Raw genomic sequence first — 16,073 nt, forward strand, 5'->3', positions numbered from 1 at the left:
GGTTTAGTGAGGGTGGTATAGTCAGTAAACTGGCAATTGTCGAGTATGTCGGTAGATTTCCCGGTCTAGCAGCACACGGCAACTCACGAATACCTAATGCAGAATTTGTACGAACCCCAGCTCATGTCATTCAGGAAATGTCCAATGAACTCACTTCTAAGAAGCCATCTGAGGTGTTTGGTATACTGGCCAATAAGTTTGATGAGGTTACACGTCCGTCCAGCATTCAACAAGTTAAGGACCGCAAAAGGCAAATGTCCAAGGCAAATAACACAAGTCAAGGCCCCTCACGCAATGTCGCTGATCAAACAATTCACCTTGAAAACATGGTTGCTCAAAATCATCCATTTGTTCGTTCGGTCATTCATAGCTCCAATAAGAGTCCCTCAATCATACTGTACACTGACGACCAAATGCAGGATTTAAGGAACTTTTGTTGTTCTGGCCAGACTGTCCTTGGCATTGACAAGACATTCAATTTGTGCGACATGCACGTTACTGTCACTTGTTTTAAGCAGTTGTCAGTGGCACGAACTTCATCCAATGAGCATCCAATCTTCCTTGGCCCTATGTTCATTCATGACAACAGCGACTTTGCATCCTATTGCGACTTTCTTAACCACATCAAGGTCAAATTGGACTGTAACCTCGATAGGCTGTTAATAGGTTCAGATGATGAGCGCTCGTTGGTCAAAGCCATTAAATGCTGCTTCCCCAATTCTGAACATATCCTATGTATAAGACACCTTAGACAAAATGCCAACCAGAAATTATTGGACGACGCGGTTACGGCCCGAGACAGGCGCACGCTTGTTGAAAAGGTTTTCGGGGAAGGTGGGATAGTAGATGCCCAGGACGAAATTACTTTCAGTGTCATGTGTGAGGACTTTGAATTGTTCTGTCAAAGAGTTTCGGCCCCATTCACACGTTACTTTCAGTGCCAACTCAAGCCCCTGCTAAGATCAAAGGTATTGGTCCCGTGCCTCAGTCACCCGTTTGTTCATAGGTGGACGAACAATAACTGTGAGTCAATGAACCATGTGCTGAAAAATGTCATTGCGTGGAAGTCCCGCCCAATCACTGAGTTGGTCAACGTCATATTTGATAAAGTCAAGACAGGCTATAGCCAGTTAGGGTCAGCTTTAGTTGGTAGTGGGGACTTCCGTCTGTCAGAATCTCATAGCCGTTTCCTGGTCTCAAAGACAGTTTGGACTGAGTGGTCAGTTGAACAAAGGCAAAAACATGTGACCAAGTTCCGCAAGTTTGTGACTGAGGCCAATGGATTCATAAAATCGACAGATGGGCTGAGAACGGTTGTAGCTCCCCGTACACATGGTCAAAAACCCCACCAAACTAAGCGTAAAAGGGCGGAACGCACTAGGTCATTTAAGGTCCCAAAGTTGTAGGCTTAATGGCGAATTTAGGTGTTCGTGAGTAGCCAATACAGCAGTCTTGTATATATGTTAATATTATATGCAATGTGTGTCACCTTTTGTTCTCTAACTTGTGCAGATTTTCTATTGTGGTTTGCCGACTAAAGTAAAGCATCGCTACTTGCTAAGTAAGACAAGATTTCACAGATTGTAACAACTGTAAAAATTTACGAAAAGATGTATATGGTTTTATAATTTAATTTAAAGTATTTTTCAAGAATTTGATCATTTAGGACTTTTAATGCTCACTGCAAATTCACATTCAGTTACCAATCAGTTTACATTAAAGTCGGTGACAGTAGCACATGATTTTGTAATGTTTTATTTGTATTGTATCAGATATTGTGTGCAATGAGTTGATGTTGATTATTCTATGCAATATTTTTTTCGTGGTCACTTTGTTATATTTATAATCTCTGCAATCTATTTATGCATGTACGCCGATGTTTTCATTCGGAGCACCTTGGCCATTTCCTACGAAAACAACCTCAAATGTCTATGAACAGTTTACAAAGTAAGAAATCGGTACACTTTAACTACGCCGCACGCAAGTAGATCGCGTTGTACATTGAATTAAGCAGCTGTACTTATGTTTGCAATTTTATAAAATTAACGGGCAACTATTTTCAGATTAAATCTACACATTTTTTTCATTATATAATGTAGAATTTACGGACCTTCTTAACTGAGGTTGTTCTCGAAAAAATGGAGCTCAACACTTCTATGCAACCATTATTTATGTCCATGTCATGCTTGTGTGGTTGTGATATTTGCCACATTTTACCAAACTTAATCTATTGGTGTATAATTTCGCGTTTCTTTTGCCCAGTTTATTTCCATCTTTTCAACTGTCACTTGGTCCCCGTTCTTTACTGTTTGTAGAAATTGTGTAACCTCCACTTGTGTTCACAGTCAGTTAAGGGCGCTGTATCAAATGCAGATAACTTTTCAAAATCCTTCTTTAAAATGAAAATAGTACAACAAAATAATTCACGCAGCTACCACCGATTAAAACAAATATAGATGAAAGCAAAATGGCAAAGAAATTAAAAAAAAAACATACATTTAAATCCAGTCAGCGGACATTTAAATATATTAAATACCTATGTCATGTATCAGTTTGTCTAGCTGTGCTTCGAAAACACCTTAATTGTGCTTCTCAGTTGTGTTGTAATTATGTGTGTTAATTGTTTCGATATATATATATATATATATATAAGATCACCGGATATGGCGCTCGGTAAGACCAGAACATTCGTTATGTACAGGAACATCTAGATTAATTGAAACTACGTAAATGCTGATGTCGTTGCCTTCATCATGTCCAGCTACTTACGAACTAACCCCAAATTTTACTGTTTTTTACCATATCTGATAGGGCGCCTCATATGGGAGATCATGTGACGCCGACGTACCCGAAAAAAGCGTGTTGAAAATTACCATTATAGGCGCATTCAATTGTTTGTTGTGGATTTACTGTGCGCCATTGTCCGGTACAAAAAAAAAACATTGTCATTTTAGATGTTATGTGTTTTATTGTATGTCTTTTTGTTCATATAATGTGTTTTTGACTTATGTAACATTTTGTATCATTTTTGCTCGTGCCATGCTGTGTCTACTCTGGAAAACATGTCATACCTTTTGAAGTGCTTGCGCGTGAGTTTGTTGCTGCAGAGACCCGCCGTGAATCCCATTGTAGGGAAACTTCAGTCTCACTGAGGTGGCATATCTCTCAGCGCAACTCGCGTCGCAAGTGCAACTACTCCTTTTTCCAAATTGCGTTAACATTTTGTCGTCGGCGAAAACCATGCGCCAATAATAAGCAATAATAGCGGCTAGCTGATGTCAACATGCACTCTTATGTCAAACGATATACATGGTACATTCAATTTTGGGGTGTACCATTTATGTCAGAGCTAGACAATCGGTGAGACCCTTTTAAGCGCGTGCGTTTGTTGCTGCAGAGACCCGCCGTGAATCCCATTGTAGGGAAACTTCAGTCTCACTGAGGTGGCATATCTCTCAGCGCAACTCGCGTCGCAAGTGCAACTACTCCTTTTTCCAAATTGCGTTAACCTTTTGTCGTCGTCGAAAACCATGCGCCAATAATAAGCAATAATAGCGGCTAGCTGATGTCAACATGCACTCTTACGTCAAACGATATACATGGTACATTCAATTTTGGGGTGTACCATTTATGTCATAGCTAGACAATCGGTGAGACCCTTTTAAGCGCGTGCGTTTGTTGCTGCAGAGACCCGCCGTGAATCCCATTGTAGGGAAACTTCAGTCTCACTGAGGTGGCATATCTCTCAGCGCAACTCGCGTCGCAAGTGCAACTACTCCTTTTTCCAAATTGCGTTAACCTTTTGTCGTCGTCGAAAACCATGCGCCAATAATAAGCAATAATAGCGGCTAGCTGATGTCAACATGCACTTTTATGTCAAACGTTATACATGGTACATTCAATTTTGGGGTGTACCATTTATGTCATAGCTAGACAATCGGTGAGACCCTTTTAAGCGCGTGCGTTTGTTGCTGCAGAGACCCGCCGTGAATCCCATTGTAGGGAAACTTCAGTCCCACTGAGGTGGCATATCTCTCAGCGCAACTCACGTCGCAAATGCAATTACTCCTTTTGTAAACGGCCAGCAATAAATACGGTTAGCTGATGTCGACTACATTTACTGGGATGAATTATTCCATAATCATCGCTTTATGATAAAATATTTCTCTATATCGCATCAACAACAAATAAATAAAAATAGTTCAGGAAAATTTCATGAAGAGTTCGAACTTGCTCGACAACATGACATGTTACAGGCATATTTTCCTCGCGTTAAGCTTTCGAGTCTTTGAGGTACGCATGAAGTAACAACTGTACTTAAATATGAAAAAAGGGTGCTTATGTTTTCAGCTTATGTCCCCCTTTAGGGAAAGCTGAGACATATGCATTGACGTGACATTCAACAGTACTGCCAACAATGTTACACCATTATACCTATCTTTCTAGCCATGGGTTCTTTGTATGCTTTGATTGATAATTTACAGTCATTATACAACTGTTTTGTCAACTAAGTTTTACATCTTGTACATATGTTTTATTTATTTTGTTTTATACACTGAATGTTCAGGCTATCATATGTGTATTTAACTTCTATTATTATACATGCTTTACATTTGCCACAACCCTTGCGCGTTAGTGCTACATTGCTGCTGAAGAGAGCCATTACATAGCTCTCTTACGTGGACTTAAAACATTGCATTTCTGTATGATTACTAACCCATATGCTGGTGTGCCTTTATGTGAATAGTTCTAAAACGGGATATTAAGGTTTATAGAAAAATGTTTGTGAGCTAGATAGGTCTATATAACAAACAAGGTACAGTTCACGAGTACTGTCATAGTGGCAAGACGGTTGTTAATTACCTTTTATTCGAACATATCACTTTACGGTCATTCCCGTGAATGTTTCGGCAACCTAACTGTTTTCGTTTTTAGGATGATTATTTCAAAATAAGTATCGATTTCTTTCGGGATTCATTGATGAATATTTTTAACATTGCATAAGCAGTCCGTCTTAAAATAATACGAAATGAAAGTCCATAAGGGAAGGAGGTTATTTTCAATTAGACCATTTTTTTATGATTTTTTGAAGATGCTGTTGCATGTCACTGTTCTCTGAAGCTGTAGTACGTAACAAATTAGGAATGTGTTGAAACTTCTTCAACTAAATGAGGGTAGGTTTTGGGTGGGGTTGGGGGATGGGCCATGAAGAGAGCACCTCCTCGTGGTGTGGCCTGGATATGGCACGGTGAATGAACAATCTGTTTTCATCTAAATTAGAAAAAATATATATATAATACAAATCTTTGGTCCAATTCAAGTCCACATTCATCCTGCCATAACTGAACGCTCTCATATGGTCGAAAATTAGCAAAATCACTTCGCTTAAGATCATCCTCTTTCATATCATATACCACTTCGGGACATATGGCATTTTAATAACCGCCTACTCAGCCCCCGAAGGTGAACAGACCTCGGCTTACGCCTCGGTCCATATACCCCTTCGATGGGTAAATGGCCTGTCCTTATTATGTCATATGGCCCTCAGTGGTGTATTATATTATATTTCTTTAATATCGTAAACACTGACGTGCAACGTACTCTTGAACTGCATTACACTAAGAAATAAATATTCTGGCTTCCGATGTTTCTCTCATACACCGCGTACTCTTACTTGTTACCTCCGTGTAAATACAAGATTTAATTTCTGGTTCACAGGAGCATTCCGTTTTGAACCAGAACGCCATTGATTGGGGTTCAATACACATGGTATTATAGTCATCAGTGACAGCATGGTTCCAGGTACTGACCGCACGATAAGAATCTGTCACAGCGGGGTGTCATTACTGATAGATAACAGACATGGACCAATATCTCACAATGACATGTCCATATCGATATTGAGACGAGTATTGCATGTAAGTATTTAAACGGTATGCTTTACGATATAAAATATTAGATTATGCCTTTATTCATTAATAACACTTTCCTATCATGACCAATGTTAATATGATGTTGATGATTCGTATTTAGGTGCAGTGATGGTATTTAAGTGAAATTGTACAATTTGCATTTATTTCTTCGCGAGATTGTGCAATGAAAATTACAAAGCGATTCCACATAACAGTTGAGACACATACAATTCCTTATGATACACATAAGGACAATTGTATAATCAACTCCCGCTTGATACCAGTTATTCACCTTTCTCGACACACAACTTGTTCACAATACACAATTTATTATTATTTATCGATTAACTTATACAGCACCATTTCTATATACAAAACCGCTTTCAACAACATAAACTGATAACTAATTACAAGCAATATCAATACAAAAGCTATTAAACAATCAATGTGCGACATATTAAAAATCAGAAAATCAATAAAAAAATATAATGTGATATCAATTGAATTACTGGTTTGAAGTTAAAACATTAAATATCAATATCTACGATAACATAATAACTCCAGCCCATGTAAAGTACACAACTTCTGTGTATCTTTATTACCGTCTGCTGTCTTATCAGATCGCACATTTAAGTGTCTTTTGGTTGGTTTTGATTACGTTTAAGTCACCCCAACACCCCTCCACCGACTCCCCTTCCCCTCTCTACAACCAACTATGGCATACAAGCGATGACACTAATAATAAGTAATTACTCCCGGCGTACAAACCACCTCGCACACTCGATGTAAAATGAAAGGGGGTCCCGGGTTTTAGTCACCACGACCCCCACCCTCCCCAGGCTTCCCCACCCCTCTCCAACCTCCAACAATTACGGCATACAACATTCGAACACAATAATGCAGTAAATCCGGGCATATTAAAGAAAACGCTATATACCTCAGAGAATGGAAGGGATTTTCGGTATTTACGGGGATTTTCGGTATTTACGGGGATTTTCGGATTTTCGGTAATTCCACCGACCCTACATTTTGTTTGTCAATGTCATGTCATTAGTCATTCTCACCAGCTTTAAATAGCAGAACAGAACGAACACTATCACCAATTTGTATTGTGGCTCTTTGCATGTGTCTTAAATTCTCATATTTGATAATAAATGCAACAATAAAATATTTCCCTTATTCTGCCACAGTTATGCACCAGTCAATTGCCCCCAGGCAGGTCTTGTTTATACCAGGGATAGCAGGGGAAATGGGCCATGTTTTTACGTTCCAGGTGGACCGGCAGTGCTGAGTGAATGCAGTGTTATTGTTTTTGCGCTGAAAACAGGGAATGGGCCTAACCTAGGATGTCCCCAGGGGCATTTGACAGGGATCTGGTCATTTCGTAACCTTAACCATTTCGTAACTGCTGAATCTTGGTTATTTCGTAACCATTTTGTCAGTCAATTCGTAACCGTCAAGAAATCAATTGCTCATATGGTAACCACCATTTAACAAGGTGATAAATAGTACACTTAGCACCTCGTTAAGTGTATTGTTCGAACCTGGATGTATATGGCACAGCAACCAAGACACCAATTGAAAGACATTACTCAAATTCTCACTAGTAACAAGCCAATAATTTATGTTACTCAATAGTTATTAGATATATATATATATATCATGCTAAATTAGAAATGATTTGTTATACTACCAAAATATGTTAATTATTTTCTTACATTTTGCTTACTTATAAACAATAATTTAAGACTGATCGCGATGTATTTTTGAGTAAAATTACGTGTCAAAATAATTCTGTGTATTAGGAATTCGCGAATCACGTGTCACTTTGTTTTGACAGCCGGTACGTCATTAAATATTACACCTGTGATGTTATGTTAACACGATAATCGATAATGATGATTGCGCTGTGGATTGACTGTCGCGCGATAATCAAACGATAATCAAACTTGTGAAAAGAAAATTGATTAAAACATTTATTTGTTTGTTGCAGAAAATAAAGAACTAGAAACGTTTTTTTAGTGATCATTTTGAAGGGTTGTTTTATCTAAAGACTTCTATGATTAAATCAATTAGAGCGGTGCTTTAATTAAACTATCAAACATACTAAACAAGCATTAAATTAAGTTTGATTGCAATATAAGTTGTATTTATCAATCAAGTAAAAAATGACATTTATATTTCCATAATAATCTGGTAGTTATTTGTTAATTTGTTTTAATTCATGGATAGGTTTATTGCGAGTGTCATGGAAAGCTGGAACTTTTCAGTACACAACATGCAAACTGAGAATGAACTGTGTGTGTGAACAAAAACGCAAGGCGGCTATGGTAAGTTGCGTCAAGATATCCTTGGGACCCCCCCCCCCCCCTTGGACACGCAATACAATTCGTGTTTCGCTGATCTGTTGGCTGGGATCAGATCATCCATTTGGGGATTTAGATATGTTACCCCAGCCAACAGGCTGCATGTTTAATTTTACTCAATACTAAGCTTTGTTTTAGTGCGAACATCAACATGTTTATCTAATTGCAGTTGCTGCTTGGGACAATAAAGTTAAGTCAGCAACCGTCTACCAGACTGCAAGATTCATCTCTTCCAAAGGATGTCGTACATTTCCAGGTGGGTGTGCATTGATTGATTGATTGATTGATTGTGAGTTTGTGTAAATGAATAACTGTGAAACCATAACCAAATGTTGGGCTGTAAAGGTGTGTATGTGCATGTTTCACATATTCTCCGTCCTGGTTGGCATACTGGACCGTCATCAGACACTCTGCCATGAATGTTAGAGAGTTTAAAGCTATTTCTTATTTTCCTGTGTAACTATATTGATGTTAGATTAAATTTACGCCGCCGTGTTACTGAGTAACAATTTGAAATTGGGCCAAAATCATCAAGCTAGAGCTTTGCATAATCTTTTTCAAACTTCTGCGAGATTTCTGCCCTTGACAATATTTGCTCGCAGCCCCCCTCAAAGTTGCACTTCGTTCAGTATTTGAAAGCTTACGGATACACTTTTTTGTTAATTTGAGATCTTAATGTGGCTACTTCTAAGTAAATAGATGCTCAAAGTAACTAGATGCTCTGGGTGTTCACTGGGTGACAAAGGCTACCCAGTATTGGTTGTTTCTTTTTTCTGAAAAGATGTTTCTAGTGAATTGCCCAGTTGCAGTGGTTTTGACGCCACAGAACCAGCATAGCTCCATGACAGATATATATGTTTTTGTCAATGATGTCAGTACTGCTGTATTGGAGGCCTCACAATTTCTGTGTGGAAATGTCATCTGATACACTCATAACGGCGTATTTCTAGCATAGCTTTCATGTGCATGGCCATTCTCTGTCATTTTCAGATACACTGTGTTTTGTGTGGATAAGAAATGCAGAGTGGTACCACCAATCACCTAAGCCACAATTCCCCTAACAGACAATAGGCTCATGGGGACAGTTCCTGCAAATTACAGAAAAGCTCTCAATTGTAGCCCTACGAACATCAGGTAAGCGATAAATCTGGACTTCAAGATATCTCTGTACTCACTGTAAGTTTATACTTCATTTGAACAAAACATAGGGCCGAATTCAGAACAATCACTCTCACTCACACTCAATGAGTTAATCCTCTGTAATCACATAACGGTCGAGATATTTTCGAGTGAAAGGTATATCTGTATTCACAGGTGTGAGTGAGACTCAAGTGTTTTGCGTGAGTGGGACATTTGTGAGTGCTCGGCTAGGCCACTTGAACCGCCCTCGAGGATTGGTTGTGAATAGGAATTGAATGAGTGTATGTGAAAAAAGTACATGGCAAGTAGAAAAGATGAAATATATCAAATATTTGGAACAATGCTCGTTCCCAGACAATATTTAAGAGACCGGGATAATCCATTGAAGTACATGTTCATACACTGTAGTCGTACATTAGCGGCCTTAAATTGTTTTCTACTTCAGAGCATTTTTATATGAGTTTTCTTCTAAATCAATGCTAAAATAATTGTTTTCCTATATGCAAAATACATCACGCTTGAGCGGTCTTGCGGCGTGAACTTGGCGGCCTGGTGGCCTGGCGGCCTAAAAATCCCCAAAACTCAATCCAGAAGCCCAGGGAAAGGGGGAAATGCTGATATTCGCTAAAGGTTGTTGATTTATGAAAAGGACATTTAATTTATCATTGTTTTAGAAAAGAACGCATATAAAATGCTTTGGAATAGGAAACAATTTTAGGCCGCTAGTCACATGAGGCGGCTAGGCCGCCAGGCTGCTAACTTGACGCCGCTAGGCCATTTCATAGCGTGGTAAGGGAATTGATATGTATTTTTCAGCCTACATTCAGCTGGATTATTATTACTATTATTATTATTATTATTATTATTATTATTATTATTATTATTATTTTCATCATCATCAGCAGCACCACCACCAGCAGCAGCACCACCAACACCAACACCACCATATCATCATCATTAAACTTAATTTCAGATGTTCTATAAGCCACATACATGTTCACTACTTATGACGGATAAGAACTTTCGCAAATTGATTATAAATGCGTTTTCCCAGATTTACACCCTCCTCTTGCAGATACTGCCGATGGTGAAGCTTGGGTGCACCAGGCCGGTTTTCCGGCCGTGTGGAATCAACATCTCCAGCTGAACTGGGGCCGGGAATTATATAAGACTCCTTAGCAGCATGGTGAGCTTTTGCGTATTTATTTCCAGGCTCATATACCCGGCCAGACTTCTGCGTTTAAGCTTTCCTTTCGTCATTTTTTTAAATAACGTATCTTAAGTCTTTCAATGAAATCACAACTGTGACACCTTTGGAGACTAGATTTAAATTAAGGAACCATTATGTGTAGAAAGCCTTTTGGGTGATTTAAAATCAAATTAGTAAACAGGATTCTCATGGTTCATGGTTTATAATTGGCCTTGTGGACCTTTCATTCTTTACTTTGGTAACAGCCGCTTAAGTATGTAAGAAGGGGGGGGGGGTACAGATGTGATAGTAAACAGTGTTTAATATGGTATATTTGTTTTTATTTTATCACCATTTTGAATGTAATGATTGTGTTAAATTAGGGATAAGTAACAAGTTTACCACAAACACTGTAACATGTTTTTTATTTCAAATAAATCTATAAATTATCTCTGGAGAATTTAGTCTGATCTCCATTTCTCAGAAAATGTAGCTGTCTAAGTGCCTATTCCATCAATGAGTATCACTGTCTTTAAATTGCTGTTGCGGTACAGTTTAAATAGCAAAAGTTTTATGGCCCTGCTTGTTTGCAACTCCTCATTCATTTTTGTACAGCGAGAAAAGTAAGGGAATTCTAGAGATTTACTAGAATTATGGATTGTTTTTCTTGAGTTACACAGTACATAAGGAGGAATAAGTGTGTACACAACTCCTCATATTATTCCTGTTTATTATTTATATATGTAACATAGATGTGTACAAGACTTAGAAACATGACATAAAAGAGCTCACTTTGATAAATTTTCTCAGAAAAAGATATCTTTACTGTTAAAGTAAGAACTTTTACTGCATAGTAAGTAATGTCTTCTGCTCATCTTTATGACATCATTGCAATGGAATGGAGACTTCCCAAGATACATTTCCACATGGCGCAGCTCATTTATATATATTGCTGATGGATTGTTTAGAAAGGGACAGTTTTAATTGGACAAAATGTTTTAATCGCCATTTTACAGAGTGCCAGCCAGTCATTGCTGTTCTTTGCATTGCTGAGGAGGACAGTCCTGCCAACATAACAGTTTGTTCAATAACAGGTAAAAAACTGGTCTCACTTTACATTTTCAACCACTGCCAGATAATATAATCTTATATAATGATAACTCCTTCTTCACAACTGGTGTTAAATATATAATGATTAAACTAACACTAAAATGGAAATTATGCTCTTTAAACTCAGAACCATTATTGACTGTCAGATGCTACTGGTAGATGAACTGGTCTTGATGTCCTTTTCTTGAGATAATAACTATTTGCATATTACCCCGGTACTACTATTGTACATTCAATAGAAAATCGTCTTGTTTGTATCGTTAAATGGCTTTATAATGTTCCCCACTTCCTGATTCTTGAAAATTACGTGAACAAATGACAATCCTACTACCATTTAAAGTTTGATTAAATTTCGGACAAATTTGTTTGTTTTAATTTGCCTTCTGCTTAAAGTAAGGGTATATATACTGGGCAAGAAGTGCTGAATTTCATCGTGAATGACAGTGATTATCCATAGTTTGAATTTGGTTCGGACATGTTTGACGGGAATTTAAAGACATTTTTTTGTCATCATTTTCGCATACATTGGTTCATTCCAAGATAAAAAATATAACCTTTTTCAAAATGTTCAATCTGTGAGAGTGCAGCTTTAATAGACCTGTAAAGACTTGTCGATGTGAAACTAAACTCTCAATCAAACTTTGGTAAAAGATCAAATGCGGGGGTCCGTGTGCGGCATAGACTGTGTTAATATTTATTTAATATGATGAAGAGCTAGTTAAGTTATTTTTGTTAAAAGTCTTCATTTGAAGCAAAATATGTTGCAATACCCTGTATGAATTTTCTTCACTGGATATTGATTCATAAAAAACATTGCTCCAGGGTGCGGAGCTATTTTTTGCTATATGTCTATATGGAAAAATCTTTTCCTCAGAAGTCAACTTTGTTCCCAAATGTGCAAGGCACAATCGTTGAAAATAATTTCAATAAAAGTCACTGATTATTATTATTGTTATTATTATTAATAAACTTTTACTATTTCAGGAGACAAACAGAAACACAGAGGTGCTATACATTCTGATGGAAAAACAAAAGCATCTCCCATCATTTTGGCGTGGCTCAGATCAAGAGGAGAATTTTAAGAAAGGTAATAATTGAGCAGCTAAGAACATGCAAGTTGCACTGGTTAGAGTGTAAGACCCATCTCCCTTCATAAGAATTGATAATCATCACTGTATTAAATCAAGAAATTGAAACGTAAGTGTCTTGTCTTTTGCAGTGTTTTTGAAATATAATATAATTTAAAAAAAACTAAATTATTTAATATGATTGTGAATGTGTGATGTTTTCTTCTGATCATTCACTCTCAAAAACCAGATACTAAAAACATATTTGTAGATTTTTTTGTTTTACTTGTAAATATAGTTTTAAGGTTGTATTTTAGCCTTTTATTCTGCTCAATACAAACTTAAATATTGTAAGAGTTATGGCCCTTTGTAATTTTTAAACAAATACATTTTTTTATGTTTTTGTAAGCCCATTATTAAGGGACTTTTAATATTTTCACCAGCTGCATTATAAAGTCAGACCAAAAGTGTTCAGTAAGTGTCCAAACAATAACTAAGTTAGAATCCTTTCTCAAATCAAGTGAGCGATATAGGGCCATCTCTGTGTTTGTCTGACTAAAAAACAATACTCAATCTTTGAGTTAAATTGACAAATATTGTTGTAGAATGTTTTGTGAAGACATACAATTGGATTACTTTTGTGTCAATAGGATTAAGGTTTCTGCACATAAAAATTATTTAGAATTGCATTTGGGTCAGTCGGTTCACGTTCAATATTACTTGCAGTATAAGTGGAAGCAGTGACTTAAAATGAATTACCAAACAGTTTCTGCTCAATTGCTTTGAGTTAACATACGAGTTAAGAAACTTGGAATACTAGTTCTTGGTGGCATAAATGAAAGACCTTGTTTTGTCACATTGACTTGTTAGCAAGCACTAACTTCCTCTAAATTCTCTTCAGGTGATGGTTGGGCACACACAAGAAGACATAGATCACAGGGTCTAGCCATATGAGTAGATAGGAGTGTCACACTCTGCCAAACTTACTTCATCAGACAGGCAGAAAGCTTCTCAAGATCCCGCACTGCACACTAAGACATAGTCTTTGACTACAACAAGGTGATGAAAGTACAGAGAGGTCCAATTGAAATCAATTCTGTGCTGCGTCATTTCTTCATTCTGGAAGTCGATGGACGTGATTTATCATGGCATAAAGTGTGCAGTTTGCCGACTATCAGCAGTCTTGTTCACCAGCTGTGCAACTTGAGCTGGTAGCTTTATTGCTTGAAGCCACTGCATAAGAGGGGGAACCTGCAGGCTCATCAAAAAGTCTCAAAAGTTGAAACTAGGAAAAGAAGTTTATCAAGAGTGTGAATCTATTTTGAAAACAATCGTTACAATGATTTGGTTTCCTTTGAAACTTGATACATACTATGAATTGAGATGCTTAAAGAAAAACCGCTATTCAAATATCAGGAAACTGCCTTTTTCATACTAAAGGGTAAATGATGTCGCCATTTCCTGTATGTATTTAAATAAGATATGTCTCCACAATTAATATTTTTAGGGAATTTTTCTCAACCTAATGACTGAGATTAAATTGTACAGCGTTATATGAGCTTAATATGTGTTTTCTCATTCTTTAATATTGGTGAAAAATTGTCAGAAGATAATTAGACCAGTATCCATTACTGCAATCATACAATCAAATATACAGGGACAAGCCCACTGGGCATATAATATAATTAAACTCTGTTCAGGGGCACGAGGCAAACAGAGTTACTTTCAAACGTTAAAGCTGCACTCTCACACTTTAGATGTTGTGACAACCTTTTTCATTTTATGTCTTGGATTGGAACCATCCAATTTTTGCGAAAAATTAAATCCCAGATTTTTCTATATAAGTTAAAACATTGATGTTTTTTATGCACTTTTCTTAAACCGTTAGTAACATTAATTTTCGAACGGAAATATGAAATCTGCGATCTGATCTTTTGTCAGCAATCTTTTATCATTGGTTTGCAGATAATTACGCAAAAACTTAATCATTCCAAGACAAAAAAGTTGTGGAAACGGTATATCTGTGAGAGTGCAGCTCTAAATGTTTAATTGCTTGATTCTACTACTGTATTAGAAATTACAGGGATTGGGGTATATTTTTAGTGTTTTTATTGCTTGTTTTTGATTCATACAGTCATACTTTATTCTTCAGGGCACAACTTACAAATAGACAAAACTGGAAAATGGTCATATCAAAAGGTCAAAGATAATGCAAGTTGAACAATCATATTGTTCATGGCTTGTATTTTTGGTATATTTTGTTGCATATGCTATAGAAAAGTTGAAAGTTAAAAATAAATTCATAGTTGAAATGATGGCTTTGAATGGTATTGTCAGATGAGAAACGGCACTATTAAGAAATAGGTATAATGGTACTTTATTTATTTTAATCAATTTTAGATATTATGAAAATTATTATCTTATTTAGTACATGAGACCTTTTAAACAGTTATTGACAATATAACAATGTGTATATGAAGCTTTAGATCAACACTTAAAGCTGCACTCTTACAGATTGTCAGTTTAGACACAAAATTGTCTCAAAATCGGCTGATTTGGTTATCATTCCTTTAATTCAGTCATATTAGATAATTCACAATAGAACCAATCAAAAATGTTTGGTAAAACTGCCAAAAAGTTCATTTACATTAAAAGTTCATTTACATTAAATTGTTCGTAATGCTTTTAGTCATTGTTCGTAATGCTTTTAGTCATAAAACATCATTTTTTTAACATAAATATGATGAACTGCAATCTGATCTTTTTTCAGCAGTCTTATATCACTTAAAATTGGGTCTAGACATTTCTGCAAAAAATACTCCATTCATAGACAAACAATAAAAGAGTACCGGTAGTCAAAACGATCAATCGGTGGGATTGCAGCTTTAAATACACCTTTTAAGACCGCTGTAAAATTCCAATGGTTTGCCTAAATCTTTAAAGCTAGCATACTGTTTAATTGACAACCATACTTATTGTTTAAAAGTGTCATGATATCTTTGTACAATGTTTTTATATAATTCATTAAAGAAGTCAAAACAAATTTGTTTATCTTGTAATTTGTTATCTATTATTTAATTGACTCAGACAAAAATGGGAACGTCAGTGCTAGTTTTTTTACTATTAACATCCCATGAAATTTCTGTTGGTGTAGCAGCAAGGAGGTGTTACATTAAGGATGCATCATTTAAACCAAATTATACATTCATATGCACATCATACAGGCGTGTAGCCGCCTATACGTGAATACGCTGCTGAATCCACATGATTCTGACAAAAAAAATCAACC

General features: G+C 36.7%; 1 long non-coding RNA gene across 1 annotated transcript; it reads left to right on the forward strand.

Moving 5' to 3' along the window:
• Positions 1-8,120: 8,120 nt before the first annotated feature.
• On the forward strand, positions 8,121-15,870 carry LOC128205028 (uncharacterized). The gene is made up of 6 exons (XR_008256156.1): positions 8,121-8,534; positions 9,269-9,412; positions 10,494-10,604; positions 11,624-11,701; positions 12,702-12,804; positions 13,686-15,870. It is a non-coding gene; the product is annotated as an uncharacterized LOC128205028 (long non-coding RNA).
• Positions 15,871-16,073: the final 203 nt, after the last annotated feature.

Source organism: Mya arenaria, chromosome 10, assembly GCF_026914265.1.
Source record: "Mya arenaria isolate MELC-2E11 chromosome 10, ASM2691426v1".
Lineage (NCBI taxonomy): Eukaryota > Metazoa > Mollusca > Bivalvia > Myida > Myidae > Mya > Mya arenaria.